The 27500-nt window shown below is 47.7% G+C and overlaps 25 non-coding genes across 25 annotated transcripts; all 25 read right to left on the bottom strand.

Moving 5' to 3' along the window:
* Positions 1 to 5111: 5111 nt before the first annotated feature.
* Positions 5112 to 5193, bottom strand: Trnas-gcu. Its single transcript has one exon. It is a non-coding gene; the product is annotated as a tRNA-Ser (tRNA).
* Positions 5194 to 6032: 839 nt separating this feature from the next.
* Positions 6033 to 6114, bottom strand: Trnas-gcu. Its single transcript has one exon. It is a non-coding gene; the product is annotated as a tRNA-Ser (tRNA).
* An 839-nt stretch (positions 6115 to 6953) lies between these two features.
* On the bottom strand, positions 6954 to 7035 carry Trnas-gcu. Its single transcript has one exon. It is a non-coding gene; the product is annotated as a tRNA-Ser (tRNA).
* An 839-nt stretch (positions 7036 to 7874) lies between these two features.
* Positions 7875 to 7956, bottom strand: Trnas-gcu. The gene has a single exon. It is a non-coding gene; the product is annotated as a tRNA-Ser (tRNA).
* An 839-nt stretch (positions 7957 to 8795) lies between these two features.
* Positions 8796 to 8877, bottom strand: Trnas-gcu. The gene has a single exon. It is a non-coding gene; the product is annotated as a tRNA-Ser (tRNA).
* Positions 8878 to 9716: 839 nt separating this feature from the next.
* On the bottom strand, positions 9717 to 9798 carry Trnas-gcu. The gene has a single exon. It is a non-coding gene; the product is annotated as a tRNA-Ser (tRNA).
* An 839-nt stretch (positions 9799 to 10637) lies between these two features.
* Trnas-gcu lies at positions 10638 to 10719 on the bottom strand. The gene has a single exon. It is a non-coding gene; the product is annotated as a tRNA-Ser (tRNA).
* An 839-nt stretch (positions 10720 to 11558) lies between these two features.
* Trnas-gcu lies at positions 11559 to 11640 on the bottom strand. Its single transcript has one exon. It is a non-coding gene; the product is annotated as a tRNA-Ser (tRNA).
* An 839-nt stretch (positions 11641 to 12479) lies between these two features.
* Positions 12480 to 12561, bottom strand: Trnas-gcu. The gene has a single exon. It is a non-coding gene; the product is annotated as a tRNA-Ser (tRNA).
* An 839-nt stretch (positions 12562 to 13400) lies between these two features.
* Positions 13401 to 13482, bottom strand: Trnas-gcu. The gene has a single exon. It is a non-coding gene; the product is annotated as a tRNA-Ser (tRNA).
* Positions 13483 to 14321: 839 nt separating this feature from the next.
* On the bottom strand, positions 14322 to 14403 carry Trnas-gcu. Its single transcript has one exon. It is a non-coding gene; the product is annotated as a tRNA-Ser (tRNA).
* An 839-nt stretch (positions 14404 to 15242) lies between these two features.
* Trnas-gcu lies at positions 15243 to 15324 on the bottom strand. The gene has a single exon. It is a non-coding gene; the product is annotated as a tRNA-Ser (tRNA).
* An 839-nt stretch (positions 15325 to 16163) lies between these two features.
* Trnas-gcu lies at positions 16164 to 16245 on the bottom strand. The gene has a single exon. It is a non-coding gene; the product is annotated as a tRNA-Ser (tRNA).
* Positions 16246 to 17084: 839 nt separating this feature from the next.
* On the bottom strand, positions 17085 to 17166 carry Trnas-gcu. The gene has a single exon. It is a non-coding gene; the product is annotated as a tRNA-Ser (tRNA).
* An 839-nt stretch (positions 17167 to 18005) lies between these two features.
* Positions 18006 to 18087, bottom strand: Trnas-gcu. Its single transcript has one exon. It is a non-coding gene; the product is annotated as a tRNA-Ser (tRNA).
* Positions 18088 to 18927: 840 nt separating this feature from the next.
* Positions 18928 to 19010, bottom strand: Trnas-gcu. The gene has a single exon. It is a non-coding gene; the product is annotated as a tRNA-Ser (tRNA).
* Positions 19011 to 19848: 838 nt separating this feature from the next.
* Trnas-gcu lies at positions 19849 to 19930 on the bottom strand. Its single transcript has one exon. It is a non-coding gene; the product is annotated as a tRNA-Ser (tRNA).
* An 837-nt stretch (positions 19931 to 20767) lies between these two features.
* On the bottom strand, positions 20768 to 20849 carry Trnas-gcu. The gene has a single exon. It is a non-coding gene; the product is annotated as a tRNA-Ser (tRNA).
* Positions 20850 to 21688: 839 nt separating this feature from the next.
* On the bottom strand, positions 21689 to 21770 carry Trnas-gcu. Its single transcript has one exon. It is a non-coding gene; the product is annotated as a tRNA-Ser (tRNA).
* An 839-nt stretch (positions 21771 to 22609) lies between these two features.
* Trnas-gcu lies at positions 22610 to 22691 on the bottom strand. Its single transcript has one exon. It is a non-coding gene; the product is annotated as a tRNA-Ser (tRNA).
* Positions 22692 to 23534: 843 nt separating this feature from the next.
* On the bottom strand, positions 23535 to 23617 carry Trnas-gcu. Its single transcript has one exon. It is a non-coding gene; the product is annotated as a tRNA-Ser (tRNA).
* Positions 23618 to 24451: 834 nt separating this feature from the next.
* Trnas-gcu lies at positions 24452 to 24533 on the bottom strand. Its single transcript has one exon. It is a non-coding gene; the product is annotated as a tRNA-Ser (tRNA).
* Positions 24534 to 25372: 839 nt separating this feature from the next.
* On the bottom strand, positions 25373 to 25453 carry Trnas-gcu. The gene has a single exon. It is a non-coding gene; the product is annotated as a tRNA-Ser (tRNA).
* Positions 25454 to 26290: 837 nt separating this feature from the next.
* Trnas-gcu lies at positions 26291 to 26372 on the bottom strand. The gene has a single exon. It is a non-coding gene; the product is annotated as a tRNA-Ser (tRNA).
* Positions 26373 to 27213: 841 nt separating this feature from the next.
* Positions 27214 to 27296, bottom strand: Trnas-gcu. Its single transcript has one exon. It is a non-coding gene; the product is annotated as a tRNA-Ser (tRNA).
* Positions 27297 to 27500: the final 204 nt, after the last annotated feature.

The following is a 27500-nucleotide window of genomic DNA, read 5'->3' as shown; positions in this document are numbered from 1 at the left end:
TAGAATGCCTTTGAGAGAATGCATAAGTTAATGAACTTGACCCTCTGAACCTGGTTCATAAGTCGTTGTGTGTTCTCAATGATGCCGCCTTGAATCTTTGTGGAAACCTCTTTCCAGTTGAGGGCTGTCATCCTCATGGGACATGCCGTCAGGATTGTCCCCAGGGTTTTGTGGGTGGTAACTGACTTCGCCCAATCGATGTGTATCCGGTCAAAACCCCGCATTCCCAAGATTGTACTTTTATTTTCGTTCTTTGTTGCTCCCGATGCGCGGCAGTAAGTTTGAAGAATGGCCCCTAGTCGAATTACATCATCTTGCCCTCTTATGACGACACCAACATCGTCAGCATAGGCTCGCACTACAGTTTTGCTACCAGTTATAGTTATGCCCTTTAACCTTTCATGAACACTTCGTAAAAAGGGCTCTAACGACACAACAAACAAAAACATAGATAAGGGACTTCCCTGTGGAATGCCGCGGTTTATTGGAATTTGCCGCGACAGCTGACAGTTGACGGCTAATTTAGCGTGCAGACCAGTAGCAATGTTTTTTAAAACATTAACAGTTTTGTGGACGAATCCCATTTTTGTCAGTACCTCAAACAGGAAACGGTGATTCACCGAGTCGAAGGCCTTATTAAAATCTATAAAGAGTAGAGCACATTTGATATTGGAAACTGATGCTAAGGCGATGATGTCTCTATATTCAGAAATTGTATTAAAAATACTTCTATTTGCTGCACATGACTGATGTTGACTAATTAATTTGTCGGTCAGAGGGGAAAGTCTCTTTTTTAAAATCCTGCATACTATTTTGTAGTCAGAGTTTAAAAGTGAAATAGGGCGGTAATTGTTTAAACTTTTCGTTCCTCTGTTTTTCGGTATAAGTACAATTTTGCTAGCTTTAAAATCTTCAGGTACCGTCTGCTCGTTAAAAATCTCATTGACAATGCATGTAAAAGTGTCACCAATTAAAAACCAGAATTTTAAGTAAAATTCTACAGGCAGTCCGTCGGGTCCAGCAGATTTATTTAACGGGGACTTGGTTATTATCTCACGAACCTCTTCCTTACTGACTTCAGAAAGGATTTCGTCGTTTTCAGAACTCGTCAAGTGTGGGGATAAAACACTGAGAACCTCTTGCAGAGACCCCTCGTGAGTTGGGCTGGAAGAATATAACTCGTGGTAGTATTGGTATACTGCATTGAGAATCTCCTTCTGAGACGTGAGTGTAGTCCCATTGGATGTTTTAATTTCACTAATGACAGTTCGTCGCCTATTCTTTGCATGCCGAAGCAGATGATATAAGGATGTTGTTTCATCATCTACCACCGACTTCGCCTTTGACTTCAGTTTTAAGCCTTCCATCTGCTGTCTTTTAAAGGCGAGTAATTTCGCTTTAGTGTGTTTGATGTCGTGTAATCTAATGGTTGACACGTTTGCCTGTGCATAGAGGTCCCGCAACAATCTGTAATAGAATTCCATACTGTTTTTTAACTCCTGCGCTCTTTCTCTGCTGTATCTGATACACACTTTTCTCAGTCTCGGTTTTGCAACCTTAATCCACCAATCTAATACTGTGGGGTGCCTGTCGATCGATCGCAGACATAAGGTCCACGCTTCTGATACTGCGTCTGCCAAATCTTGCTCTTTTAAGAGAGAGACATTTAGATGCCACTGGTTCCTAAAAATCTTAATCGGCTGTGGAGCTAAATTAATGCACGCCTTCATACTGCAGTGGTCACTAAAATATACAGGTACGATTTCGGAATTAAGGAGAGATCGTTCTAAGTTTTGGGAAACATAAATTCTGTCTATTCTACTACGCGAAGTCTGTGTTATATACGTATATTCAACATTCGTGGGATATTTTAGTTCCCATGCGTCCTTAAGTTTTAAGTCGGTTACTAGGCGTTTAAGTTCCAACGAACCGTTAAAGTGTGGTTGTTGATCCTTACGATTTAACACACAGTTAAAATCACCGCCCATTATAAAACTGTTTGGGTTTCGACGTAATAAATATATAATTTCCTCTTTATAAAATGCTGCCCTGTCCTGTCTATTACTATTTCCTGAGGGCGCATATAAGTTAATCAATGTGGTACCTAAAACGTTTATACTAATGGCCCTTCCAGATTCCAAACGCTCTACTTGAGACACGGGAATTCCTTCCCTGAGCAGAACCGCTGATCCTGTATGTGTTTCACAAGATACGTTAACAATGGCGGTATATCCTGGTATTGCAAGAGACGTCGTTACAACCTCCTGTAGCAACGCGATATCGGTTCCAGAGTCATACAAAAATTCCTTGAGAGCAGCTAGCTTTAATGAGGTTCGAATTTTATTTATATTTATCGTTGTGATAGTGTATGCTTGCATCTGTAACTGGCTATTGGCCACCTAAAACCTTGGTCAAAAACTGTTATACTTTTGGTATGCTGAAATCCGTTTTAGAACTACAGTCGTTTAGAATTCTGCATTATTCCTCGTAACACGGTTGCTAAACGTTAGCTTGTCTTCCATTGTCATCCCGTACCTTAGTACTGAGGGGCTGTTCGACATTGAGTGTATCAGGAGGCTCATCTGGAGCACCTTCTCTGACAATGTCATATCGTATATTTTTCTGCGATTTCACATCTGACTTGTCGGCTTTTTGTTTGGGTTGGGTGCGAGAAACAGTAAGATTCGGTTGTGGTTTTAGCGTACGGCGGTGGACGCCCTGAAAACTCTGACCTGATTTTGTTGTGGCAGCACTCGGCGTGGCCGCTTCAGCAACAGTGTCGCGAGAGATCTGGTTTGTAAACACTGCCTGCTGTTTACATGCTACCTTCGTGTGTTGTGATGCTTGCGACGGTGTTTGCTTATTTTCCGGTTCAGGAGTAAACACTTCCTCTTGTTTACACTCTGGTGCCGGTTGTTGTGCTGTTGCGGTGTCGCGGTGTTGTTGTTCTACCGCTTCCGCGAACTTCCCGTCTGTAAACAGCTGATTATCGCTGTTTACAGCTGGGCAAGTGGTCACTGCCTCGGGGACTTCTACTTTATCGCTGTCGGAGGCGGCCGTTTCATTTTCTGGCAATGAGCGGGATGTATCAGAAACTGTGATTAAATCCACTTGCATTTCGCCTTGGGGCACAGGCAGAGTTTCATCGCTAGCTTTCTGTTTACGTACAGCAGGAGATTGTCGGGAGGTTTCATCATCGGATTGATCATCTGTATGTTCAAGTGGTCGTTTCTTGTTTAGTACGTCCAACTCTCGGGCAGAAGAATCACAATTCAAGCGTGGTACCAGGGGTGGAAAATCACTACCATCAACAGCAATATTTCCAGAACTAGGTACAGGATCCGAACCCTCACCCTGTTTGGCTGTATTATCAGTTGCCAAAACTTCGCTCAAGGTCATCTTGCGCCGTTGGACTAAATTCGTTTTTAGTACAAAGACACGACGAGGACAGTCCTGCCTTAAATGACCCGATTCATTGCATATATGGCACGTAGGGGTTTGACCAGTATAAATCACGTGGGCTTTATGCCCGTCAACAGTTATATGAGATGGGATATTAGACTTTACTTCCATCTCTACCGAACGAATACCATTGAAGCTCTGAATTTTAAATTGCTTCGACCACCGTTCGTTAACTATATCCTTAACCTCACCATATTGAGACAGGGCAACCTTGATTTTCTCATTATCTATCTCGATAGGTAAATTTAACACCCGCACAGATCTATAAAGAGCATCAGCTCTCCTAATAGCTACTTTACTTGTAGTGCCGTCTCTATGCAAAAATTCTACATGATACCCGAATTTTCCAATAATCTTATCCACCGAAACGGGGCTCAAAAATTTTACGAAAACGCAGTAGTTGTCAGTGTCTAGCTGAGTGGTATGCACCATATCAGAATTAATGCCAAGTACCTGATCGAGCCAATCATGAATTTCCAGAGCAGTCGGCTGAACACGTCGTGTGTCCTTGGCGAACGCAAAAACCAGCGTATTCTTCCTCACAGTTGTAGCCATGGTATGCAGAAATCAAGGGGAGATTCCGGTAATTACCGAAAACTCCACAAACGATAAATGAACGTCGGTAGAAAACACCCAACAGAACACAGTAGGCAGAATAATCACAAGTTACACACGAAGAAAAATCACAAAAAAACAAGGACACCGAAACGCAAATGTAAACACTGGCGAAGCACTGACTACGCGCAGCAAACGGCGGCACGTCCGTACGCGTCGGCAGCTAGAGCCAGAATGCCACTCGGCCACCTCGTCTGCTGGTACAACAGCTGTGTCTTGGGCTAGTGCTTGCGGAAAGAAGACATTTGTCGATTCGAAAACGCATTCAAAACATCGTACTGGGCCGGTGTTAACGCCTTATGCCAAGCTGCAGTGCAGCCGACCAAGCTCCCACTCGCGAATCGTTTAATGACAGCATCCGTCCACGTCGATATCCGATCGGGGCAAAATCACCGGCCCACCTATTTACCGCAGTAATAAGCATTGTATCGACATGCAGTGTCGTCTAATGCAAATGAGAAAGGTGCTGTGCATTCTTTTCCACGACTTACTGCAACGAAACGTACAGCTCGATACGCTACACTGATATTGCTTGCAAGGTTTTGACGTTCCCCCTAGCCCAAGATTGTCCTGCTGTTTGCGATGGAGCTTGGTGTTTGGTCGGCCACTAGCGACGGATGGCTGCAAAGTCAAGTCTCTCCAGTAGGCCTTGCCAAATCGCTTCTGTAGATGGCGGCCTCACTTGAAACAAACTGTCGGAAGGCGACAGTTGTGCTACAGATGGATTATTATAGGCTCGATACGTTAAAATGACTGCGACAGGTATGCACTTAAATATAAATAAGAGCTCGTCGTTCGCAAATACCAACATACTCTTAGCTGCAGCCGAAATTTCATTGGTTTGTAGATCTCGAAATGATGTTTAATTCGAAGGGCATACGCTATGGAATGTTGTGCGCTTTCATCTGGTAGGCAGTTTTGTCTCGTATTTCATACACACGCTATCTGCCACGTATACGCGTCGTTGTTACTACTGAGTGGCGTTTCGCACGGAGAAGGAGTGACCGCAAACGCGTGCTTCACGTAAAATTCATCGACGAGGATGGGATTCGAACCCACGCGTTCAGAGCACATTGGATTAGCAGTCCAACGCCTTAACCACTCGGCCACCTCGTCTGCTGGTACAACAGCTGTGTCTTGGGCTAGTGCTTGCGGAAAGAAGACATTTGTCGATTCGAAAACGCATTCAAAACATCGTACTGGGCCGGTGTTAACGCCTTATGCCAAGCTGCAGTGCAGCCGACCAAGCTCCCACTCGCGAATCGTTTAATGACAGCATCCGTCCACGTCGATATCCGATCGGGGCAAAATCACCGGCCCACCTATTTACCGCAGTAATAAGCATTGTATCGACATGCAGTGTCGTCTAATGCAAATGAGAAAGGTGCTGTGCATTCTTTTCCACGACTTACTGCAACGAAACGTACAGCTCGATACGCTACACTGATATTGCTTGCAAGGTTTTGACGTTCCCCCTAGCCCAAGATTGTCCTGCTGTTTGCGATGGAGCTTGGTGTTTGGTCGGCCACTAGCGACGGATGGCTGCAAAGTCAAGTCTCTCCAGTAGGCCTTGCCAAATCGCTTCTGTAGATGGCGGCCTCACTTGAAACAAACTGTCGGAAGGCGACAGTTGTGCTACAGATGGATTATTATAGGCTCGATACGTTAAAATGACTGCGACAGGTATGCACTTAAATATAAATAAGAGCTCGTCGTTCGCAAATACCAACATACTCTTAGCTGCAGCCGAAATTTCATTGGTTTGTAGATCTCGAAATGATGTTTAATTCGAAGGGCATACGCTATGGAATGTTGTGCGCTTTCATCTGGTAGGCAGTTTTGTCTCGTATTTCATACACACGCTATCTGCCACGTATACGCGTCGTTGTTACTACTGAGTGGCGTTTCGCACGGAGAAGGAGTGACCGCAAACGCGTGCTTCACGTAAAATTCATCGACGAGGATGGGATTCGAACCCACGCGTGCAGAGCACATTGGATTAGCAGTCCAACGCCTTAACCACTCGGCCACCTCCTCTGCTGGTACAACAGCTGTGTCTTGGGCTAGTGCTTGCGGAAAGAAGACATTTGTCGATTCGAAAACGCATTCAAAACATCGTACTGGGCCGGTGTTAACGTCTTATGCCAAGCTGCAGTGCAGCCGACCAAGCTCCCACTCGCGAATCGTTTAATGACAGCATCCGTCCACGTCGATATCCGATCGGGGCAAAATCACCGGCCCACCTATTTACCGCAGTAATAAGCATTGTATCGACATGCAGTGTCGTCTAATGCAAATGAGAAAGGTGCTGTGCATTCTTTTCCACGACTTACTGCAACGAAACGTACAGCTCGATACGCTACACTGATATTGCTTGCAAGGTTTTGACGTTCCCCCTAGCCCAAGATTGTCCTGCTGTTTGCGATGGAGCTTGGTGTTTGGTCGGCCACTAGCGACGGATGGCTGCAAAGTCAAGTCTCTCCAGTAGGCCTTGCCAAATCGCTTCTGTAGATGGCGGCCTCACTTGAAACAAACTGTCGGAAGGCGACAGTTGTGCTACAGATGGATTATTATAGGCTCGATACGTTAAAATGACTGCGACAGGTATGCACTTAAATATAAATAAGAGCTCGTCGTTCGCAAATACCAACATACTCTTAGCTGCAGCCGAAATTTCATTGGTTTGTAGATCTCGAAATGATGTTTAATTCGAAGGGCATACGCTATGGAATGTTGTGCGCTTTCATCTGGTAGGCAGTTTTGTCTCGTATTTCATACACACGCTATCTGCCACGTATACGCGTCGTTGTTACTACTGAGTGGCGTTTCGCACGGAGAAGGAGTGACCGCAAACGCGTGCTTCACGTAAAATTCATCGACGAGGATGGGATTCGAACCCACGCGTGCAGAGCACATTGGATTAGCAGTCCAACGCCTTAACCACTCGGCCACCTCGGCTGCTGGTACAACAGCTGTGTCTTGGGCTAGTGCTTGCGGAAAGAAGACATTTGTCGATTCGAAAACGCATTCAAAACATCGTACTGGGCCGGTGTTAACGTCTTATGCCAAGCTGCAGTGCAGCCGACCAAGCTCCCACTCGCGAATCGTTTAATGACAGCATCCGTCCACGTCGATATCCGATCGGGGCAAAATCACCGGCCCACCTATTTACCGCAGTAATAAGCATTGTATCGACATGCAGTGTCGTCTAATGCAAATGAGAAAGGTGCTGTGCATTCTTTTCCACGACTTACTGCAACGAAACGTACAGCTCGATACGCTACACTGATATTGCTTGCAAGGTTTTGACGTTCCCCCTAGCCCAAGATTGTCCTGCTGTTTGCGATGGAGCTTGGTGTTTGGTCGGCCACTAGCGACGGATGGCTGCAAAGTCAAGTCTCTCCAGTAGGCCTTGCCAAATCGCTTCTGTAGATGGCGGCCTCACTTGAAACAAACTGTCGGAAGGCGACAGTTGTGCTACAGATGGATTATTATAGGCTCGATACGTTAAAATGACTGCGACAGGTATGCACTTAAATATAAATAAGAGCTCGTCGTTCGCAAATACCAACATACTCTTAGCTGCAGCCGAAATTTCATTGGTTTGTAGATCTCGAAATGATGTTTAATTCGAAGGGCATACGCTATGGAATGTTGTGCGCTTTCATCTGGTAGGCAGTTTTGTCTCGTATTTCATACACACGCTATCTGCCACGTATACGCGTCGTTGTTACTACTGAGTGGCGTTTCGCACGGAGAAGGAGTGACCGCAAACGCGTGCTTCACGTAAAATTCATCGACGAGGATGGGATTCGAACCCACGCGTGCAGAGCACATTGGATTAGCAGTCCAACGCCTTAACCACTCGGCCACCTCGTCTGCTGGTACAACAGCTGTGTCTTGGGCTAGTGCTTGCGGAAAGAAGACATTTGTCGATTCGAAAACGCATTCAAAACATCGTACTGGGCCGGTGTTAACGCCTTATGCCAAGCTGCAGTGCAGCCGACCAAGCTCCCACTCGCGAATCGTTTAATGACAGCATCCGTCCACGTCGATATCCGATCGGGGCAAAATCACCGGCCCACCTATTTACCGCAGTAATAAGCATTGTATCGACATGCAGTGTCGTCTAATGCAAATGAGAAAGGTGCTGTGCATTCTTTTCCACGACTTACTGCAACGAAACGTACAGCTCGATACGCTACACTGATATTGCTTGCAAGGTTTTGACGTTCCCCCTAGCCCAAGATTGTCCTGCTGTTTGCGATGGAGCTTGGTGTTTGGTCGGCCACTAGCGACGGATGGCTGCAAAGTCAAGTCTCTCCAGTAGGCCTTGCCAAATCGCTTCTGTAGATGGCGGCCTCACTTGAAACAAACTGTCGGAAGGCGACAGTTGTGCTACAGATGGATTATTATAGGCTCGATACGTTAAAATGACTGCGACAGGTATGCACTTAAATATAAATAAGAGCTCGTCGTTCGCAAATACCAACATACTCTTAGCTGCAGCCGAAATTTCATTGGTTTGTAGATCTCGAAATGATGTTTAATTCGAAGGGCATACGCTATGGAATGTTGTGCGCTTTCATCTGGTAGGCAGTTTTGTCTCGTATTTCATACACACGCTATCTGCCACGTATACGCGTCGTTGTTACTACTGAGTGGCGTTTCGCACGGAGAAGGAGTGACCGCAAACGCGTGCTTCACGTAAAATTCATCGACGAGGATGGGATTCGAACCCACGCGTGCAGAGCACATTGGATTAGCAGTCCAACGCCTTAACCACTCGGCCACCTCGTCTGCTGGTACAACAGCTGTGTCTTGGGCTAGTGCTTGCGGAAAGAAGACATTTGTCGATTCGAAAACGCATTCAAAACATCGTACTGGGCCGGTGTTAACGTCTTATGCCAAGCTGCAGTGCAGCCGACCAAGCTCCCACTCGCGAATCGTTTAATGACAGCATCCGTCCACGTCGATATCCGATCGGGGCAAAATCACCGGCCCACCTATTTACCGCAGTAATAAGCATTGTATCGACATGCAGTGTCGTCTAATGCAAATGAGAAAGGTGCTGTGCATTCTTTTCCACGACTTACTGCAACGAAACGTACAGCTCGATACGCTACACTGATATTGCTTGCAAGGTTTTGACGTTCCCCCTAGCCCAAGATTGTCCTGCTGTTTGCGATGGAGCTTGGTGTTTGGTCGGCCACTAGCGACGGATGGCTGCAAAGTCAAGTCTCTCCAGTAGGCCTTGCCAAATCGCTTCTGTAGATGGCGGCCTCACTTGAAACAAACTGTCGGAAGGCGACAGTTGTGCTACAGATGGATTATTATAGGCTCGATACGTTAAAATGACTGCGACAGGTATGCACTTAAATATAAATAAGAGCTCGTCGTTCGCAAATACCAACATACTCTTAGCTGCAGCCGAAATTTCATTGGTTTGTAGATCTCGAAATGATGTTTAATTCGAAGGGCATACGCTATGGAATGTTGTGCGCTTTCATCTGGTAGGCAGTTTTGTCTCGTATTTCATACACACGCTATCTGCCACGTATACGCGTCGTTGTTACTACTGAGTGGCGTTTCGCACGGAGAAGGAGTGACCGCAAACGCGTGCTTCACGTAAAATTCATCGACGAGGATGGGATTCGAACCCAAGCGTGCAGAGCACATTGGATTAGCAGTCCAACGCCTTAACCACTCGGCCACCTCGTCTGCTGGTACAACAGCTGTGTCTTGGGCTAGTGCTTGCGGAAAGAAGACATTTGTCGATTCGAAAACGCATTCAAAACATCGTACTGGGCCGGTGTTAACGCCTTATGCCAAGCTGCAGTGCAGCCGACCAAGCTCCCACTCGCGAATCGTTTAATGACAGCATCCGTCCACGTCGATATCCGATCGGGGCAAAATCACCGGCCCACCTGTTTACCGCAGGAATAAGCATTGTATCGACATGCAGTGTCGTCTAATGCAAATGAGAAAGGTGCTGTGCATTCTTTTCCACGACTTACTGCAACGAAACGTACAGCTCGATACGCTACACTGATATTGCTTGCAAGGTTTTGACGTTCCCCCTAGCCCAAGATTGTCCTGCTGTTTGCGATGGAGCTTGGTGTTTGGTCGGCCACTAGCGACGGATGGCTGCAAAGTCAAGTCTCTCCAGTAGGCCTTGCCAAATCGCTTCTGTAGATGGCGGCCTCACTTGAAACAAACTGTCGGAAGGCGACAGTTGTGCTACAGATGGATTATTATAGGCTCGATACGTTAAAATGACTGCGACAGGTATGCACTTAAATATAAATAAGAGCTCGTCGTTCGCAAATACCAACATACTCTTAGCTGCAGCCGAAATTTCATTGGTTTGTAGATCTCGAAATGATGTTTAATTCGAAGGGCATACGCTATGGAATGTTGTGCGCTTTCATCTGGTAGGCAGTTTTGTCTCGTATTTCATACACACGCTATCTGCCACGTATACGCGTCGTTGTTACTACTGAGTGGCGTTTCGCACGGAGAAGGAGTGACCGCAAACGCGTGCTTCACGTAAAATTCATCGACGAGGATGGGATTCGAACCCACGCGTGCAGAGCACATTGGATTAGCAGTCCAACGCCTTAACCACTCGGCCACCTCCTCTGCTGGTACAACAGCTGTGTCTTGGGCTAGTGCTTGCGGAAAGAAGACATTTGTCGATTCGAAAACGCATTCAAAACATCGTACTGGGCCGGTGTTAACGTCTTATGCCAAGCTGCAGTGCAGCCGACCAAGCTCCCACTCGCGAATCGTTTAATGACAGCATCCGTCCACGTCGATATCCGATCGGGGCAAAATCACCGGCCCACCTATTTACCGCAGTAATAAGCATTGTATCGACATGCAGTGTCGTCTAATGCAAATGAGAAAGGTGCTGTGCATTCTTTTCCACGACTTACTGCAACGAAACGTACAGCTCGATACGCTACACTGATATTGCTTGCAAGGTTTTGACGTTCCCCCTAGCCCAAGATTGTCCTGCTGTTTGCGATGGAGCTTGGTGTTTGGTCGGCCACTAGCGACGGATGGCTGCAAAGTCAAGTCTCTCCAGTAGGCCTTGCCAAATCGCTTCTGTAGATGGCGGCCTCACTTGAAACAAACTGTCGGAAGGCGACAGTTGTGCTACAGATGGATTATTATAGGCTCGATACGTTAAAATGACTGCGACAGGTATGCACTTAAATATAAATAAGAGCTCGTCGTTCGCAAATACCAACATACTCTTAGCTGCAGCCGAAATTTCATTGGTTTGTAGATCTCGAAATGATGTTTAATTCGAAGGGCATACGCTATGGAATGTTGTGCGCTTTCATCTGGTAGGCAGTTTTGTCTCGTATTTCATACACACGCTATCTGCCACGTATACGCGTCGTTGTTACTACTGAGTGGCGTTTCGCACGGAGAAGGAGTGACCGCAAACGCGTGCTTCACGTAAAATTCATCGACGAGGATGGGATTCGAACCCACGCGTGCAGAGCACATTGGATTAGCAGTCCAACGCCTTAACCACTCGGCCACCTCCTCTGCTGGTACAACAGCTGTGTCTTGGGCTAGTGCTTGCGGAAAGAAGACATTTGTCGATTCGAAAACGCATTCAAAACATCGTACTGGGCCGGTGTTAACGTCTTATGCCAAGCTGCAGTGCAGCCGACCAAGCTCCCACTCGCGAATCGTTTAATGACAGCATCCGTCCACGTCGATATCCGATCGGGGCAAAATCACCGGCCCACCTATTTACCGCAGTAATAAGCATTGTATCGACATGCAGTGTCGTCTAATGCAAATGAGAAAGGTGCTGTGCATTCTTTTCCACGACTTACTGCAACGAAACGTACAGCTCGATACGCTACACTGATATTGCTTGCAAGGTTTTGACGTTCCCCCTAGCCCAAGATTGTCCTGCTGTTTGCGATGGAGCTTGGTGTTTGGTCGGCCACTAGCGACGGATGGCTGCAAAGTCAAGTCTCTCCAGTAGGCCTTGCCAAATCGCTTCTGTAGATGGCGGCCTCACTTGAAACAAACTGTCGGAAGGCGACAGTTGTGCTACAGATGGATTATTATAGGCTCGATACGTTAAAATGACTGCGACAGGTATGCACTTAAATATAAATAAGAGCTCGTCGTTCGCAAATACCAACATACTCTTAGCTGCAGCCGAAATTTCATTGGTTTGTAGATCTCGAAATGATGTTTAATTCGAAGGGCATACGCTATGGAATGTTGTGCGCTTTCATCTGGTAGGCAGTTTTGTCTCGTATTTCATACACACGCTATCTGCCACGTATACGCGTCGTTGTTACTACTGAGTGGCGTTTCGCACGGAGAAGGAGTGACCGCAAACGCGTGCTTCACGTAAAATTCATCGACGAGGATGGGATTCGAACCCACGCGTGCAGAGCACATTGGATTAGCAGTCCAACGCCTTAACCACTCGGCCACCTCGGCTGCTGGTACAACAGCTGTGTCTTGGGCTAGTGCTTGCGGAAAGAAGACATTTGTCGATTCGAAAACGCATTCAAAACATCGTACTGGGCCGGTGTTAACGTCTTATGCCAAGCTGCAGTGCAGCCGACCAAGCTCCCACTCGCGAATCGTTTAATGACAGCATCCGTCCACGTCGATATCCGATCGGGGCAAAATCACCGGCCCACCTATTTACCGCAGTAATAAGCATTGTATCGACATGCAGTGTCGTCTAATGCAAATGAGAAAGGTGCTGTGCATTCTTTTCCACGACTTACTGCAACGAAACGTACAGCTCGATACGCTACACTGATATTGCTTGCAAGGTTTTGACGTTCCCCCTAGCCCAAGATTGTCCTGCTGTTTGCGATGGAGCTTGGTGTTTGGTCGGCCACTAGCGACGGATGGCTGCAAAGTCAAGTCTCTCCAGTAGGCCTTGCCAAATCGCTTCTGTAGATGGCGGCCTCACTTGAAACAAACTGTCGGAAGGCGACAGTTGTGCTACAGATGGATTATTATAGGCTCGATACGTTAAAATGACTGCGACAGGTATGCACTTAAATATAAATAAGAGCTCGTCGTTCGCAAATACCAACATACTCTTAGCTGCAGCCGAAATTTCATTGGTTTGTAGATCTCGAAATGATGTTTAATTCGAAGGGCATACGCTATGGAATGTTGTGCGCTTTCATCTGGTAGGCAGTTTTGTCTCGTATTTCATACACACGCTATCTGCCACGTATACGCGTCGTTGTTACTACTGAGTGGCGTTTCGCACGGAGAAGGAGTGACCGCAAACGCGTGCTTCACGTAAAATTCATCGACGAGGATGGGATTCGAACCCACGCGTGCAGAGCACATTGGATTAGCAGTCCAACGCCTTAACCACTCGGCCACCTCGTCTGCTGGTACAACAGCTGTGTCTTGGGCTAGTGCTTGCGGAAAGAAGACATTTGTCGATTCGAAAACGCATTCAAAACATCGTACTGGGCCGGTGTTAACGCCTTATGCCAAGCTGCAGTGCAGCCGACCAAGCTCCCACTCGCGAATCGTTTAATGACAGCATCCGTCCACGTCGATATCCGATCGGGGCAAAATCACCGGCCCACCTATTTACCGCAGTAATAAGCATTGTATCGACATGCAGTGTCGTCTAATGCAAATGAGAAAGGTGCTGTGCATTCTTTTCCACGACTTACTGCAACGAAACGTACAGCTCGATACGCTACACTGATATTGCTTGCAAGGTTTTGACGTTCCCCCTAGCCCAAGATTGTCCTGCTGTTTGCGATGGAGCTTGGTGTTTGGTCGGCCACTAGCGACGGATGGCTGCAAAGTCAAGTCTCTCCAGTAGGCCTTGCCAAATCGCTTCTGTAGATGGCGGCCTCACTTGAAACAAACTGTCGGAAGGCGACAGTTGTGCTACAGATGGATTATTATAGGCTCGATACGTTAAAATGACTGCGACAGGTATGCACTTAAATATAAATAAGAGCTCGTCGTTCGCAAATACCAACATACTCTTAGCTGCAGCCGAAATTTCATTGGTTTGTAGATCTCGAAATGATGTTTAATTCGAAGGGCATACGCTATGGAATGTTGTGCGCTTTCATCTGGTAGGCAGTTTTGTCTCGTATTTCATACACACGCTATCTGCCACGTATACGCGTCGTTGTTACTACTGAGTGGCGTTTCGCACGGAGAAGGAGTGACCGCAAACGCGTGCTTCACGTAAAATTCATCGACGAGGATGGGATTCGAACCCACGCGTGCAGAGCACATTGGATTAGCAGTCCAACGCCTTAACCACTCGGCCACCTCGTCTGCTGGTACAACAGCTGTGTCTTGGGCTAGTGCTTGCGGAAAGAAGACATTTGTCGATTCGAAAACGCATTCAAAACATCGTACTGGGCCGGTGTTAACGTCTTATGCCAAGCTGCAGTGCAGCCGACCAAGCTCCCACTCGCGAATCGTTTAATGACAGCATCCGTCCACGTCGATATCCGATCGGGGCAAAATCACCGGCCCACCTATTTACCGCAGTAATAAGCATTGTATCGACATGCAGTGTCGTCTAATGCAAATGAGAAAGGTGCTGTGCATTCTTTTCCACGACTTACTGCAACGAAACGTACAGCTCGATACGCTACACTGATATTGCTTGCAAGGTTTTGACGTTCCCCCTAGCCCAAGATTGTCCTGCTGTTTGCGATGGAGCTTGGTGTTTGGTCGGCCACTAGCGACGGATGGCTGCAAAGTCAAGTCTCTCCAGTAGGCCTTGCCAAATCGCTTCTGTAGATGGCGGCCTCACTTGAAACAAACTGTCGGAAGGCGACAGTTGTGCTACAGATGGATTATTATAGGCTCGATACGTTAAAATGACTGCGACAGGTATGCACTTAAATATAAATAAGAGCTCGTCGTTCGCAAATACCAACATACTCTTAGCTGCAGCCGAAATTTCATTGGTTTGTAGATCTCGAAATGATGTTTAATTCGAAGGGCATACGCTATGGAATGTTGTGCGCTTTCATCTGGTAGGCAGTTTTGTCTCGTATTTCATACACACGCTATCTGCCACGTATACGCGTCGTTGTTACTACTGAGTGGCGTTTCGCACGGAGAAGGAGTGACCGCAAACGCGTGCTTCACGTAAAATTCATCGACGAGGATGGGATTCGAACCCAAGCGTGCAGAGCACATTGGATTAGCAGTCCAACGCCTTAACCACTCGGCCACCTCGTCTGCTGGTACAACAGCTGTGTCTTGGGCTAGTGCTTGCGGAAAGAAGACATTTGTCGATTCGAAAACGCATTCAAAACATCGTACTGGGCCGGTGTTAACGCCTTATGCCAAGCTGCAGTGCAGCCGACCAAGCTCCCACTCGCGAATCGTTTAATGACAGCATCCGTCCACGTCGATATCCGATCGGGGCAAAATCACCGGCCCACCTGTTTACCGCAGGAATAAGCATTGTATCGACATGCAGTGTCGTCTAATGCAAATGAGAAAGGTGCTGTGCATTCTTTTCCACGACTTACTGCAACGAAACGTACAGCTCGATACGCTACACTGATATTGCTTGCAAGGTTTTGACGTTCCCCCTAGCCCAAGATTGTCCTGCTGTTTGCGATGGAGCTTGGTGTTTGGTCGGCCACTAGCGACGGATGGCTGCAAAGTCAAGTCTCTCCAGTAGGCCTTGCCAAATCGCTTCTGTAGATGGCGGCCTCACTTGAAACAAACTGTCGGAAGGCGACAGTTGTGCTACAGATGGATTATTATAGGCTCGATACGTTAAAATGACTGCGACAGGTATGCACTTAAATATAAATAAGAGCTCGTCGTTCGCAAATACCAACATACTCTTAGCTGCAGCCGAAATTTCATTGGTTTGTAGATCTCGAAATGATGTTTAATTCGAAGGGCATACGCTATGGAATGTTGTGCGCTTTCATCTGGTAGGCAGTTTTGTCTCGTATTTCATACACACGCTATCTGCCACGTATACGCGTCGTTGTTACTACTGAGTGGCGTTTCGCACGGAGAAGGAGTGACCGCAAACGCGTGCTTCACGTAAAATTCATCGACGAGGATGGGATTCGAACCCACGCGTGCAGAGCACATTGGATTAGCAGTCCAACGCCTTAACCACTCGGCCACCTCCTCTGCTGGTACAACAGCTGTGTCTTGGGCTAGTGCTTGCGGAAAGAAGACATTTGTCGATTCGAAAACGCATTCAAAACATCGTACTGGGCCGGTGTTAACGTCTTATGCCAAGCTGCAGTGCAGCCGACCAAGCTCCCACTCGCGAATCGTTTAATGACAGCATCCGTCCACGTCGATATCCGATCGGGGCAAAATCACCGGCCCACCTATTTACCGCAGTAATAAGCATTGTATCGACATGCAGTGTCGTCTAATGCAAATGAGAAAGGTGCTGTGCATTCTTTTCCACGACTTACTGCAACGAAACGTACAGCTCGATACGCTACACTGATATTGCTTGCAAGGTTTTGACGTTCCCCCTAGCCCAAGATTGTCCTGCTGTTTGCGATGGAGCTTGGTGTTTGGTCGGCCACTAGCGACGGATGGCTGCAAAGTCAAGTCTCTCCAGTAGGCCTTGCCAAATCGCTTCTGTAGATGGCGGCCTCACTTGAAACAAACTGTCGGAAGGCGACAGTTGTGCTACAGATGGATTATTATAGGCTCGATACGTTAAAATGACTGCGACAGGTATGCACTTAAATATAAATAAGAGCTCGTCGTTCGCAAATACCAACATACTCTTAGCTGCAGCCGAAATTTCATTGGTTTGTAGATCTCGAAATGATGTTTAATTCGAAGGGCATACGCTATGGAATGTTGTGCGCTTTCATCTGGTAGGCAGTTTTGTCTCGTATTTCATACACACGCTATCTGCCACGTATACGCGTCGTTGTTACTACTGAGTGGCGTTTCGCACGGAGAAGGAGTGACCGCAAACGCGTGCTTCACGTAAAATTCATCGACGAGGATGGGATTCGAACCCACGCGTGCAGAGCACATTGGATTAGCAGTCCAACGCCTTAACCACTCGGCCACCTCGGCTGCTGGTACAACAGCTGTGTCTTGGGCTAGTGCTTGCGGAAAGAAGACATTTGTCGATTCGAAAACGCATTCAAAACATCGTACTGGGCCGGTGTTAACGTCTTATGCCAAGCTGCAGTGCAGCCGACCAAGCTCCCACTCGCGAATCGTTTAATGACAGCATCCGTCCACGTCGATATCCGATCGGGGCAAAATCACCGGCCCACCTATTTACCGCAGTAATAAGCATTGTATCGACATGCAGTGTCGTCTAATGCAAATGAGAAAGGTGCTGTGCATTCTTTTCCACGACTTACTGCAACGAAACGTACAGCTCGATACGCTACACTGATATTGCTTGCAAGGTTTTGACGTTCCCCCTAGCCCAAGATTGTCCTGCTGTTTGCGATGGAGCTTGGTGTTTGGTCGGCCACTAGCGACGGATGGCTGCAAAGTCAAGTCTCTCCAGTAGGCCTTGCCAAATCGCTTCTGTAGATGGCGGCCTCACTTGAAACAAACTGTCGGAAGGCGACAGTTGTGCTACAGATGGATTATTATAGGCTCGATACGTTAAAATGACTGCGACAGGTATGCACTTAAATATAAATAAGAGCTCGTCGTTCGCAAATACCAACATACTCTTAGCTGCAGCCGAAATTTCATTGGTTTGTAGATCTCGAAATGATGTTTAATTCGAAGGGCATACGCTATGGAATGTTGTGCGCTTTCATCTGGTAGGCAGTTTTGTCTCGTATTTCATACACACGCTATCTGCCACGTATACGCGTCGTTGTTACTACTGAGTGGCGTTTCGCACGGAGAAGGAGTGACCGCAAACGCGTGCTTCACGTAAAATTCATCGACGAGGATGGGATTCGAACCCACGCGTGCAGAGCACATTGGATTAGCAGTCCAACGCCTTAACCACTCGGCCACCTCGTCTGCTGGTACAACAGCTGTGTCTTGGGCTAGTGCTTGCGGAAAGAAGACATTTGTCGATTCGAAAACGCATTCAAAACATCGTACTGGGCCGGTGTTAACGCCTTATGCCAAGCTGCAGTGCAGCCGACCAAGCTCCCACTCGCGAATCGTTTAATGACAGCATCCGTCCACGTCGATATCCGATCGGGGCAAAATCACCGGCCCACCTATTTACCGCAGTAATAAGCATTGTATCGACATGCAGTGTCGTCTAATGCAAATGAGAAAGGTGCTGTGCATTCTTTTCCACGACTTACTGCAACGAAACGTACAGCTCGATACGCTACACTGATATTGCTTGCAAGGTTTTGACGTTCCCCCTAGCCCAAGATTGTCCTGCTGTTTGCGATGGAGCTTGGTGTTTGGTCGGCCACTAGCGACGGATGGCTGCAAAGTCAAGTCTCTCCAGTAGGCCTTGCCAAATCGCTTCTGTAGATGGCGGCCTCACTTGAAACAAACTGTCGGAAGGCGACAGTTGTGCTACAGATGGATTATTATAGGCTCGATACGTTAAAATGACTGCGACAGGTATGCACTTAAATATAAATAAGAGCTCGTCGTCGCAAATACCAACATACTCTTAGCTGCAGCCGAAATTTCATTGGTTTGTAGATCTCGAAATGATGTTTAATTCGAAGGGCATACGCTATGGAATGTTGTGCGCTTTCATCTGGTAGGCAGTTTTGTCTCGTATTTCATACACACGCTATCTGCCACGTATACGCGTCGTTGTTACTACTGAGTGGCGTTTCGCACGGAGAAGGAGTGACCGCAAAACGCGGTGCTTCACGTAAAATTCATCGACGAGGATGGGATTCGAACCCACGCGTGCAGAGCACATTGGATTAGCAGTCCAACGCCTTAACCACTCCGGCCACCTCGTCTGCTGGTACAACAGCTGTGTCTTGGGCTAGTGCTTGCGGAAAGAAGACATTTGTCGATTCGAAAACGCATTCAAAACATCGTACTGGGCCGGTGTTAACGTCTTATGCCAAGCTGCAGTGCAGCCGACCAAGCTCCCACTCGCGAATCGTTAATGACAGCATCCGTCCACGTCGATATCCGATCGGGCAAAATCACCGGCCCACCTATTTACCGCAGTAATAAGCATTGTATCGACATGGCAGTGTCGTCTAATGCAAATGAGAAAGGTGCTGTGCATTCTTTTCCACGACTTACTGCAACGAAACGTACAGCTCGATACGCTACACTGATATTGCTTGCAAGGTTTTGACGTTCCCCCTAGCCCAAGATTGTCCTGCTGTTTGCGATGGAGCTTGGTGTTTGGTCGGCCACTAGCGACGGATGGCTGCAAAGTCAAGTCTCTCCAGTAGGCCTTGCCAAATCGCTTCTGTAGATGGCGGCCTCACTTGAAACAAACTGTCGGAAGGCGACAGTTGTGCTACAGATGGATTATTATAGGCTCGATACGTAAAATGACTGCGACAGGTATGCACTTAAATATAAATAAGAGCTCGTCGTTCGCAAATACCAACATACTCTTAGCTGCAGCCGAAATTTCATTGGTTTGTAGATCTCGAAATGATGTTTAATTCGAAGGGCATACGCTATGGAATGTTGTGCGCTTTCATCTGGTAGGCAGTTTTGTCTCGTATTTCATACACACGCTATCTGCCACGTATACGCGTCGTTGTTACTACTGAGTGGCGTTTCGCACGGAGAAGGATGTGACCGCAAACGCGTGCTTCACGTAAAATTCATCGACGAGGATGGGATTCGAACCCAAGCGTGCAGAGCACATTGGATTAGCAGTCCAACGCCTTAACCACTCGGCCACCTCGTCTGCTGGTACAACAGCTGTGTCTTGGGCTAGTGCTTGCGGAAAGAAGACATTTGTCGATTCGAAAACGCATTCAAAACATCGTACTGGGCCCGGTGTTAACGCCTTATGCCAAGCTGCAGTGCAGCCGACCAAGCTCCCACTCGCGAATCGTTTAATGACAGCATCCGTCCACGTCGATATCCGATCGGGGCAAAATCACCGGCCCACTGTTTACCGCAGGAATAAGCATTGTATCGACATGCAGTGTCGTCTAATGCAAATGAGAAAGGTGCTGTGCATTCTTTTCCACGACTTACTGCAACGAAACGTACAGCTCGATACGCTACACTGATATTGCTTGCAAGGTTTTGACGTTCCCCTAGCCCAAGATTGTCCTGCTGTTTGCGATGGAGCTTGGTGTTTGGTCGGCCACTAGCGACGGATGGCTGCAAAGTCAAGTCTCTCCAGTAGGCCTTTGCCAAATCGCTTCTGTAGATGGCGGCCTCACTTGAAACAAACTGTCGGAAGGCGACAGTTGTGCTACAGATGGATTATTATAGGCTCGATACGTTAAAATGACTGCGACAGGTATGCACTTAAATATAAATAAGAGCTCGTCGTTCGCAAATACCACATACTCTTAGCTGCAGCCGAAATTTCATTGGTTTGTAGATCTCGAAATGATGTTTAATTCGAAGGGCATACGCTATGGAATGTTGTGCGCTTTCATCTGGTAGGCAGTTTTGTCTCGTATTTCATACACACGCTATCTGCACGTATACGCGTCGTTGTTACTACTGAGTGGCGTTTCGCACGGAGAAGGAGTGACCGCAAACGCGTGCTTCACGTAAAATTCATCGACGAGGATGGGATTCGAACCCACGCGTGCAGAGCACATTGGATTAGCAGTCCAACGCCTTAACCACTCGGCCACCTCCTCTGCTGGTACAACAGCTGTGTCTTGGGCTAGTGCTTGCGGAAAGAAGACATTTGTCGATTCGAAAACGCATTCAAAACATCGTACTGGGCCGGTGTTAACGTCTTATGCCAAGCTGCAGTGCAGCCGACCAAGCTCCCACTCGCGAATCGTATTAATGACAGCATCCGTCCACGTCGATATCCGATCGGGGCAAAATCACCGGCCCACCTATTTACCGCAGTAATAAGCATTGTATCGACATGCAGTGTCGTCTAATGCAAATGAGAAAGGTGCTGTGCATTCTTTTCCACGACTTACTGCAACGAACGTACAGCTCGATACGCTACACTGATATTGCTTGCAAGGTTTTGACGTTCCCCCTAGCCCAAGATTGTCCTGCTGTTTGCGATGGAGCTTGGTGTTTGGTCGGCCACTAGCGACGGATGGCTGCAAAGTCAAGTCTCTCCAGTAGGCCTTGCCAAATCGCTTCTGTAGATGGCGGCCTCACTTGAAACAAACTGTCGGAAGGCGACAGTTGTGCTACAGATGGATTATTATAGGCTCGATACGTTAAAATGACTGCGACAGGTATGCACTTAAATATAAATAAGAGCTCGTCGTTCGCAAATACCAACATACTCTTAGCTGCAGCCGAAATTTCATTGGTTTGTAGATCTCGAAATGATGTTAATTCGAAGGGCATACGCTATGGAATGTTGTGCGCTTTCATCTGGTAGGCAGTTTTGTCTCGTATTTCATACACACGCTATCTGCCACGTATACGCGTCGTTGTTACTACTGAGTGGCGTTTCGCACGGAGAAGGAGTGACCGCAAACGCGTGCTTTCACGTAAAATTCATCGACGAGGATGGGATTCGAACCCACGCGTGCAGAGCACATTGGATTAGCAGTCCAACGCCTTAACCACTCGGCCACCTCGGCTGCTGGTACAACAGCTGTGTCTTGGGCTAGTGCTTGCGGAAAGAAGACATTTGTCGATTCGAAAACGCATTCAAAACATCGTACTGGGCCGGTGTTAACGTCTTATGCCAAGCTGCAGTGCAGCCGACCAAGCTCCCACTCGCGAATCGTTTAATGACAGCATCCGTCCACGTCGATATCCGATCGGGGCAAAATCACCGGCCCACCTATTTACCGCAGTAATAAGCATTGTATCGACATGCAGTGTCGTCTAATGCAAATGAGAAAGGTGCTGTGCCATTCTTTTCCACGACTTACTGCAACGAAACGTACAGCTCGATACGCTACACTGATATTGCTTGCAAGGTTTTGACGTTCCCCCTAGCCCAAGATTGTCCTGCTGTTTGCGATGGAGCTTGGTGTTTGGTCGGCCACTAGCGACGGATGGCTGCAAAGTCAAGTCTCTCCAGTAGGCCTTGCCAAATCGCTTCTGTAGATGGCGGCCTCACTTGAAACAAACTGTCGGAAGGCGACAGTTGTGCTACAGATGGATTATTATAGGCTCGATACGTTAAAATGACTGCGACAGGTATGCACTTAAATATAAATAAGAGCTCGTCGTTCGCAAATACAACATACTCTTAGCTGCAGCCGAAATTTCATTGGTTTGTAGATCTCGAAATGATGTTTAATTCGAAGGCATACGCTATGGAATGTTGTGGCGCTTTCATCTGGTAGGCAGTTTTGTCTCGTATTTCATACACACGCTATCTGCCACGTATACGCGTCGTTGTTACTACTGAGTGGCGTTTCGCACGGAGAAGGAGTGACCGCAAACGCGTGCTTCACGTAAAATTCATCGACGAGGATGGGAGTCGAACCCACGCGTGCAGAGCACATTGGATTAGCAGTCCAACGCCTTAACCACTCGGCCACCTCGTCTGCTGGTACAACAGCTGTGTCTTGGGGCTAGTGCTTGCGGAAAGAAGACATTTGTCGATTCGAAAACGCATTCAAAACATCGTACTGGGCCGGGTGTTAACGCCTTATGCCAAGCTGCAGTGCAGCCGACCAAGCTCCCACTCGCGAATCGTTTAATGACAGCATCCGTCCACGTCGATATCCGATCGGGGCAAAATCACCGGCCCACCTATTTACCGCAGTAATAAGCATTGTATCGACATGCAGTGTCGTCTAATGCAAATGAGAAAGGTGCTGTGCATTCTTTTCCACGACTTACTGCAACGAAACGTACAGCTCGATACGCTACACTGATATTGCTTGCAAGGTTTTGACGTTCCCCCTAGCCCAAGATTGTCCTGCTGTTTGCGATGGAGCTTGGTGTTTGGTCGGCCACTAGCGACGGATGGCTGCAAAGTCAAGTCTCTCCAGTAGGCCTTGCCAAATCGCTTCTGTAGATGGCGGCCTCACTTGAAACAAACTGTCGGAAGGCGACAGTTGTGCTACAGATGGATTATTATAGGCTCGATACGTTAAAATGACTGCGACAGGTATGCACTTAAATATAAATAAGAGCTCGTCGTTCGCAAATACCAACATACTCTTAGCTGCAGCCGAAATTTTCATTGGTTTGTAGATCTCGAAATGATGTTTAATTCGAAGGGCATACGCTATGGAATGTTGTGCGCTTTCATCTGGTAGGCAGTTTTTGTCTCGTATTTCATACACACGCTATCTGCCACGTATACGCGTCGTTGTTACTACTGAGTGGCGTTTCGCACGGAGAAGGAGTGACCGCAAACGCGTGCTTCACGTAAAATTCATCGACGAGGATGGGATTCGAACCCACGCGTGCAGAGCACATTGGATTAGCAGTCCAACGCCCTTAACCACTCGGCCACCTCGTCTGCTGGTACAACAGCTGTGTCTTGGGCTAGTGCTTGCGGAAGAAGACATTTGTCGATTCGAAAACGCATTCAAAACATCGTACTGGGCCGGTGTTAACGTCTTATGCCAAGCAGCAGTGCAGCCGACCAAGCTCCCACTCGCGAATCGTTTAATGACAGCATCCGTCCACGTCGATATCCGATCGGGGCAAAATCACCGGCCCACCTATTTACCGCAGTAATAAGCATTGTATCGACATGCAGTGTCGTCTAATGCAAATGAGAAAGGTGCTGTGCATTCTTTTCCACGACTTACTGCAACGAAACGTACAGCTCGATACGCTACACTGATATTGCTTGCAAGGTTTTGACGTTCCCCCTAGCCCAAGATTGTCCTGCTGTTGCGATGGAGCTTGGTGTTGGTCGGCCACTAGCGACGGATGGCTGCAAAGTCAAGTCTCTCCAGTAGGCCTTGCCAAATCGCTTCTGTAGATGGCGGCCTCACTTGAACAAACTGTCGGAAGGCGACAGTTGTGCTACAGATGGATTATTATAGGCTCGATACGTTAAAATGACTGCGACAGGTATGCACTTAAATATAAATAAGAGCTCGTCGTTCGCAAATACCAACATACTCTTAGCTGCAGCCGAAATTTCATTGGTTTGTAGATCTCGAAATGATGTTTAATTCGAAGGGCATACGCTATGGAATGTTGTGCGCTTTCATCTGGTAGGCAGTTGTGTCTCGTATTTCATACACACGCTATCTGCCACGTATACGCGTCGTTGTACTACTGAGTGGCGTTTCGCACGGAGAAGGAGTGACCGCAAACGCGTGCTTCACGTAAAATTCATCGACGAGGATGGGATTCGAACCCAAGCGTGCAGAGCACATTGGATTAGCAGTCCAACGCCTTAACCACTCGGCCACCTCGTCTGCTGGTACAACAGCTGTGTCTTGGGCTAGTGCTTGCGGAAAGAAGACATTTGTCGATTCGAAAACGCATTCAAATCATCGTACTGGGCCGGTGTTAACGCCTTATGCCAAGCTGCAGTGCAGGCCGACCAAGCTCCCACTCGCGAATCGTTTAATGACAGCATCCGTCCACGTCGATATCCGATCGGGGCAAAATCACCGGCCCACCTATTTACCGCAGTAATAAGCATTGTATCGACATGCAGTGTCGTCTAATGCAAATGAGAAAGGTGCTGTGCATTCTTTTCCACGACTTACTGCAACGGAAACGTACAGCTCGATACGCTACACTGATATTGCTTGCAAGGTTTGACGTTCCCCCTAGCCCAAGATTGTCCTGCTGTTTGCGATGGAGCTTGGTGTTTGGTCGGCCACTAGCGACGGATGGCTGCAAAGTCAAGTCTCTCCAGTAGGCCTTGCCAAATCGCTTCTGTAGATGGCGGCCTCACTTGAAACAAACTGTCGGAAGGCGACAGTTGTGCTACAGATGGATTATTATAGGCTCGATACGTTAAAATGACTGCGACAGGTATGCACTTAAATATAAATAAGAGCTCGTCGTTCGCAAATACCAACATACTCTTAGCTGCAGCCGAAATTTCATTGGTTTGTAGATCTCGAAATGATGTTTAATTCGAAGGGCATACGCTATGGAATGTTGTGCGCTTTCATCTGGTAGGCAGTTTGTCTCGTATTTCATACACACGCTATCTGCCACGTATACGCGTCGTTGTTACTACTGAGTGGCGTTTCGCACGGAGAAGGAGTGACCGCAAACGCGTGCTTCACGTAAAATTCATCGACGAGGATGGGATTCGAACCCACGCGTGCAGAGCACATTGATTAGCAGTCCAACGCCTTAACCACTCGGCCACCTCGTCTGCTGGTACAACAGCTGTGTCTTGGGCTAGTGCTTGCGGAAAGAAGACATTTGTCGATTCGAAAACGCATTCAAAACATCGTACTGGGCCGGTGTTAACGCCTTATGCCAAGCTGCAGTGCAGCCGACCAAGCTCCCACTCGCGAATCGTTTAATGACAGCATCCGTCCACGTCGATATCCGATCGGGGCAAAATCACCGGCCACCTATTTACCGCAGTAATAAGCATTGTATCGACATGCAGTGTCGTCTAATGCAAATGAGAAAGGTGCTGTGCATTCTTTTCCACGACTTACTGCAACGAAACGTACAGCTCGATACGCTACACTGATATTGCTGCAAGGTTTTGACGTTCCCCCTAGCCCAAGATTGTCCTGCTGTTTGCGATGGAGCTTGGTGTTTGGTCGGCCACTAGCGACGGATGGCTGCAAAGTCAAGTCTCTCCAGTAGGCCTTGCCAAATCGCTTCTGTAGATGGCGGCCTCACTTGAAACAAACTGTCGGAAGGCGACAGTTGTGCTACAGATGGATTATTATAGGCTCGATACGTTAAAATGACTGCGACAGGTATGCACTTAAATATAAATAAGAGCTCGTCGTTCGCAAATACCAACATACTCTTAGCTGCAGCCGAAATTTCATTGGTTTGTAGATCTCGAAATGATGTTTAATTCGAAGGGCATACGCTATGGAATGTTGTGCGCTTTCATCTGGTAGGCAGTTTTGTCTCGTATTTCATACACACGCTATCTGCACGTATACGCGTCGTTGTTACTACTGAGTGGCGTTTCGCACGGAGAAGGAGTTGACCGCAAACGCGTGCTTCACGTAAAATTCATCGACGAGGATGGGATTCGAACCCACGCGTGCAGAGCACATTGGATTAGCAGTCCAACGCCTTAACCACTCGGCCACCTCGTCTGCTGGTACAACAGCTGTGTCTTGGGCTAGTGCTTGCGGAAAGAAGACATTTGTCGATTCGAAAACGCATTCAAACATCGTACTGGGCCGTGTTAACGCCTTATGCCAAGCTGCAGTGCAGCCGACCAAGCTCCCACTCGCGAATCGTTTAATGACAGCATCCGTCCACGTCGATATCCGATCGGGGCAAAATCACCGGCCCACCTATTTACCGCAGTAATAAGCATTGTATCGACATGCAGTGTCGTCTAATGCAAATGAGAAAGGTGCTGTGCATTCTTTTCCACGACTTACTGCAACGAAACGTACAGCTCGATACGCTACACTGATATTGCTTGCAAGGTTTTGACGTTTCCCCCTAGCCCAAGATTGTCCTGCTGGTTTGCGATGGAGCTTGGTGTTTGGTCGGCCACTAGCGACGGATGGCTGCAAAGTCAAGTCTCTCCAGTAGGCCTTGCCAAATCGCTTCTGTAGATGGCGGCCTCACTTGAAACAAACTGTCGGGAAGGCGACAGTTGTGCTACAGATGGATTATTATAGGCTCGATACGTTAAAATGACTGCGACAGGTATGCACTTAAATATAAATAAGAGCTCGTCGTTCGCAAATACCAACATACTCTTAGCTGCAGCCGAAATTTCATTGGTTTTGTAGATCTCGAAATGATGTTTAATTCGAAGGGCATACGCTATGGAATGTTGTGCGCTTTCATCTGGTAGGCAGTTTTGTCTCGTATTTCATACACACGCTATCTGCCACGTATACGCGTCGTTGTTACTACTGAGTGGCGTTTCGCACGGAGAAGGAGTGACCGCAAACGCGTGCTTCACGTAAAATTCATCGACGAGGATGGGATTCGAACCCACGCGTGCAGAGCACATTGGATTAGCAGTCCCAACGCCTTAACCACTCGGCCACCTCGTCTGCTGGTACAACAGCTGTGTCTTGGGCTAGTGCTTGCGAAAGAAGACATTTGTCGATTCGAAAACGCATTCAAAACATCGTACTGGGCCGGTGTTAACGCCTTATGCCAAGCTGCAGTGCAGCCGACCAAGCTCCCACTCGCGAATCGTTTAATGACAGCATCCGTCCACGTCGATATCCGATCGGGGCAAAATCACCGGCCCA

This window comes from Schistocerca piceifrons, chromosome 2 (genome assembly GCF_021461385.2).
Source record: "Schistocerca piceifrons isolate TAMUIC-IGC-003096 chromosome 2, iqSchPice1.1, whole genome shotgun sequence".
In the NCBI taxonomy this organism is placed as follows: Eukaryota; Metazoa; Arthropoda; class Insecta; order Orthoptera; family Acrididae; genus Schistocerca; species Schistocerca piceifrons.
The sequence above is the reverse complement of the archived record's forward strand: the minus strand, read 5'-3'. Positions and strand labels throughout refer to the sequence as shown.